At 33.0% G+C, this 5830-nt stretch overlaps 1 pseudogene; it reads left to right on the forward strand.

Annotated features, from left to right (window-relative positions):
• Positions 1-921: 921 nt before the first annotated feature.
• The window catches only part of LOC112097324, a 25890-nt pseudogene continuing 20981 nt past the window's right edge, over positions 922-5830 (forward strand).

Below are 5830 nucleotides of genomic sequence, written 5' to 3' on the forward strand. Positions count from 1 at the left end.
GAGATAAGTGAGCGTAGGTTGAATTAATGCTACTTATTAAATAATCCAGTAATCCACAAACAAGTTTACAAAAAAATTTGGTCTTATTTCTCTTGAGGTTTTTAATTTGTTTTTAATGGGAGGTTATGATGTATAATTTCAAAATGTTCATCTATTTAGAATTAATACACACACACACACACACATATATTATTGTCTATTGATCATAGGGTCCAACTAAGGTATCACACGAATACTGTACTCTACAGCCTAGGTACTATTAGATGCTAAGAAAATCAACAAGATATGACCATCTAACGACGCATAAGTTATAAAGTATGTTTGATCATGTGAAAATTTGATCCAAAATACATATGACTTTTTCTTTGTTTTTCCCCATCATATCTTCAGAGATGTCATGGCCTGAAGCTATAATTGGTGTTCTTCGTTTTTTTTCTAGCAGTTGCGAAAGTGAAATCTATCTTTGAAACAACAATGTAATTGAATTTGACAAAAGGTTAAAACGACCTCTAACCAAATAATTAGACTCCAAAGTCTCCATGGTTGTCGTAAGTGGAAAAAAAAAACTTACACATTAAATGTTCACCAAATGGTTTTAATTTCCATTTAAAGTCTTTATATTCGTTCCAATTACATCTAGTACCAATCAGATTGTGCACATATTTAGGGGGGGGGGGTCACCATTAATGCATGAAGCATAATCAATTTGATATAAAAACAAAAGTTAGGATGATAAACATGGGCAATAACCATCCCTTATTAGATAAATAGTCACAATTATATATGCCCATGGTAAAACTTGATGCACAAGTTGAGATATTATGGAGTGGAATGCTTAAGGTACCCATAATTCTCAACTCATATAAGCCTAATTGATAATTTTGTTCAGAAATCATTACACCTCTAATTAATTTCTCCTACATGGCTTCTCAATCTCATGTTGCTGGCTTATATGGTTGGCTTTCCTGCTGCTTCTCTATCTTACACTTCAGGGCCACATCAGCACACCACAATAGCTACACTGCCCACATGGGCTTATCGGCTATGCCGGAAGAATTCCTAGGCCAACAGCGCTGGTGCTCTGCAGCCCTTCAAACTGTCTCTGGCCTTAACAAATTTTCCTCTTCCAAATTACCCTACGCTTATAGTCATGTAACGGCTTCAGTGCGAGTCTCACTCCTGCAGAGCTTGAGTCCTTGAAAAGCTCTCAAGGTTATATTTCTTCCCTTGAATACTTGCCTGTCAAACCAGACACCACACATTCATCTCCAGGTTATATACAGGGGTGTGGCCAGAAAGCGAAAGCTATGATGACAGAGAGATGAATGAAATTGTTGGAGAAAAATATAGTTTTTAAAATTTTATAAAAATTTTTAGGATCGCTCTTATACAATATATAAGAATTTGTAATTTAGAAATCGTACCTTGGAAATCCGATTTGGCTTTTTCCGCTGAAGTGATTTAGGCTCCCAGATCACAATCCGTCACCACTACACCTGTTAGATCACGATCCGTCACCACCACGCCTGTTAGATCACGAACTGTCACCAATGATCTTACAGGTTATGACTCAGGTTTGATCTGCACTTGACGTGTGGACGCCTTTATCACTACTAAAGCAACTAGCACGAGAAATTTTTTTTCTCAACAATAGAGAGAAAAATATTTTTTTTTGATCTGTATAAAAAGGAGGCTCTCTCTATTTTCTTTAGAGAAAATAAGCATTTTTATATCTCCCTTCAGTGAAAATCCTAGACTCCAAATAATGAAAATCAAAAGTCACGTTACTTGCTTTTTCTATAGGGTGCCCATATTGTAAAATAATATAAAGCCCCTTACACACAAGCATATTAAATGGAGTCTCCCACTAAATGATATATTTAGGCTTTTGACCCAAATAACTAGTTATCTTGCTTATTAATCCAGTAGTGGTGCAGTCAATTAAATGAGCTAACCCGGGGATCATTTGGGAATATACAATAGTGGCTACAATAATTAGGTCTGTAATTAAACTAGCTCAATTATTTAATTCCAAATCTACTCCACTAAAAGATTGGAACTGACTTTCATAATTGTATGCTCGAATAATAATTCGTTCTAAGCCACATTGATTTCTTTACTGCATAATCCTTTGTACCACATTGTTAATTAAATTGATATCTCAATTGTCTAATCAATTTAATAACATCTAGTTTCTTGATACTTACTGGTTTTCTCTAATGATCATTTTCAACATACTAAATATGTTGACACACTCTGGCAAGAGAATTCTATGATCAAGTGCCGAAAACCTATCAAGAGATGTGTTGTACAAATTCAATGTTGTTAATCTATAACTCCAATACTCATAATTGCTCCCACTAAGATACCGGGTAATCTTGTCACAATTGTGTGTTGTGCCTATTGGTAACTCAAATGGAATAACAATTACAATCATGAAATCATAACTTACTCAAGATTAAGATTACAGTAAAATCAATACCTATGAGATTTAATAAGTCTAACAGTCATTTTAAGGTTAATTAAATCTCATATGTGACTTTGTTCAATGTAGTCGTGCTACATCAATAAATTCATACATGATTAAGACAAATCATTCAATGAATTCATTACAGTCTATACCTAATAAAGTGCCCAACTTTATTTATCAACTGTGAACTAAATTTATTTAATTATAAGATAACTTATATTTATGTCTTCTGTGAATCCACATGGTGATCACATAAATACATATAATATGATTAAATGGACTTTGATCAAAATATTAATTTAATTAAGATATTTGAATAAAATACCTCATTAATTTTATTAATCAGAAAAAATATTTATTACAATTAAATAAACACACATGCTTTTAAAGAACATATTTTCCCAACAGAAATTCCATCAAGATGGAAAGGAGAATGTGAGATAGGCACCCAATTCAACTCCTCATTATGCAACAAGAAGCTTATTGGAGCTCAGATTTTCAACAGACGCCTGCTTGCCAAATTTCCCAATATCACCATAGCCATGAATTCTGCGGGCGACCCAGTTGGACATGGGACTCACACGTCGTCCATAGCAGTTGGAAGTTATGTTGAAGGTGCTTCATACTTTGGCTATGCCACAGGGATTGCCCGAGGCACGGATGGGGTGCCTTTGTATGAAGATCCCATTGTATAACCACATTTGCAGCCATTGAAAAGAATATCTTCGTTTCTGCATCTGCAGGAAACGAAGGGCTATTCATTGGGAGCCTACACAAAGGCATGTTGAACATGTGGCCGATCAATATGTTTCCAGCATATAGTCCAATATTTTCAACACTTCAATACGTAGCTGTTTAATATATTTTCAGCATATGGTCCTGTCATGTTTTCACAGCTGACAGTAGTTATGGCAACTTCTCCACCCTTAATCTTTGATGGAAAGACGAAATAAAAGCGAAATATTGTGATTGTTTGGTCCCTAGGGTTTGTAATTAAAGAAAAACATATAATACACTATTACTACTGATTACAAAGGCTTCCGAAGTATCAAAAGTTAGAAGCAAACAGTCGCATAGGATACATCAATGAATGACTGGAGGTTCGGTTATAAACTTCCGTACTTAATTTTTATAGATATGTTATACTTATATTTAGAAATCATACTTAAGTATGCTTACAGTTGGTTTTAGAGCAGTGGTGTGCCTATTTCTTGATGTGTTCTATTCATTGTGATATATGATGCTAAATACCCAATTTTTTTTTATAAATTTAAGGAGTCATTTTTTACATGTTATTATGATTATAACTGTTGTAAATCATTAGGAAATGGATTCCTAAAGGTTCTATGATTTGAAACATTTAATTTGGTATTGGTAAATCATAAATAAAGTCGGGTCTGTAAAACGGGTCATTCGGGTTGGAATGTGAATAGTAATAGACCGGTTAGAGGTTGAAGACGAATATGGATGACATGTCGTTTAACACAGATAACATACACGACATGTCGTATAGTCATATATATGAATACGTCATGTTGTTTAATTTTAAAATATACAGCCTACGTGTCGTCAGAATGTTTTATGAGATGACATGTCATCCGTTTTTTACACGACTGTGGTTTATTTCTGTACGACATATCATCTGAGTGTGTAAATGTTAAACGACATGCCATATGTGCCTGCTTAACTTTGTGAATTTAAGTCTTCAGAACATAAATTGAGGGTGTTTTTGTTGGATTTGACTTTTGGTAATATTGTCCACATGTAAATATCATTGTAATAATGTGATACTAAAATTTGTATGCATTATTTTGATTTAGTTGCTGATGCATGCAATATTTTGAATGAATAATTATGATGTTTAAAAATAAAATAAAATGTCAAGTGATGTAATATGATTTTAATCAATTAAGAAGTAGCCACAACATTCTTAATTATGCAAAATTATATAATAAGTATTTTTAGATCACATATAATATAATGACATTAATTGTGATTAAACAAATTTAATATAATGTATTTTTCCCACATGAATTTATATTATATTTGTATGTTTAATTAGGATAAAATATCAAACTATTTTCTTAATGTACCCACAAGAATTAAGAATTGGAATATGGTTTGATAGTTTTATCATAAAGATATATGTGAATATACTTGAATTAGAACTTTAGCCTACATGCAAATTTTATGTCATTTAGGGGTGTCAAAAAAGTCCGCCCGGACCGGACTCGGCCAATCCGGTCCGGGTTTTATAAAAACCGGACCCGGGTTTGAAATTCTCAAACTCGGACATTTCCAGGCCCGGGTCTGGGTTCAACACAAAAAACCCGAAACCCGGACCGGACCCGATTTTTTAATAAATTTTTTTAAAAAATATATATTATATATAAATATATAATTATGAATTTATGATATGTTGGATGTTATTTAAATTTATTGTGTTGTTGAATTTAATTTATTTATTTTATATATAGATTGAATGAGTTTAAGTTAGAAATTGGATGAATTTAGGTATTAGAAAGTAGATTGAAATAATTTTTATTTATCATTTGTGCAAAATTTGCATTGTTAGTGTGTTATATATTTGTATTTGACTATTTTCTTTTTTAAAGTTTTAGATTGAATGAGTTTATTTGATTATTTTCTTTTTTAAAATTTGCATTGTTAGAGAAATGAAAGAAAAAATTGAAGTTATCACATGCGGGTTTAGAAAGCCCGGATCAAAACCCGGACCGCACCCAAAAAAATCGGGTTTTAACCCGGGTCCGATCTTGTATTTCTCTCATCCGGTCCGGTCCCGGGCAACACCAAAACCCGGACCGGACCCGGATTTTGCCAAGCCTACTGTCATTTGATCCATATTTTGTAACATGATTTACATTGGTAAAATATGATACATTGGCCTAAATTTATAATATAAGCATGCGTTTTAATTAATGCAGTTGTACAATCTGCGAGTTTTTCTAAAATCAAATGTGATATTCCCGAGTTAAATGGTGATAATTATAAAGTTTGGAATGAGAGAATTCTTCTTCATTTGGGGTGGATGGATATTGATTATACTATTCGGAAAGATGAACAACTTATTGAAGATAACATCATTGAAGTTGATATTGCTCTTTATGACAAATGCGAGCGATTTAATCGCCTCAGTGTGATGTTCATAAAGACCAAAATTTCTACTGATATTCGTTATTCAGTTGATCAACATAATGATGTTTGAGCATTACTGAAGCAATTGATGAGCAATTTGTAACTTCAGATAAGGCACTTGTAAGCACTATAATAATAAAGTTTTCATCTATGAAGCTCATCAATGTTAGAGGTGTGCGTGAGCACATCATGCAGATAAGGGAC

The sequence above is a fragment of the Citrus clementina genome, unplaced genomic scaffold (genome assembly GCF_000493195.1).
Source record: "Citrus clementina cultivar Clemenules unplaced genomic scaffold, Citrus_clementina_v1.0 scaffold_6, whole genome shotgun sequence".
In the NCBI taxonomy this organism is placed as follows: domain Eukaryota; kingdom Viridiplantae; phylum Streptophyta; class Magnoliopsida; order Sapindales; family Rutaceae; genus Citrus; species Citrus x clementina.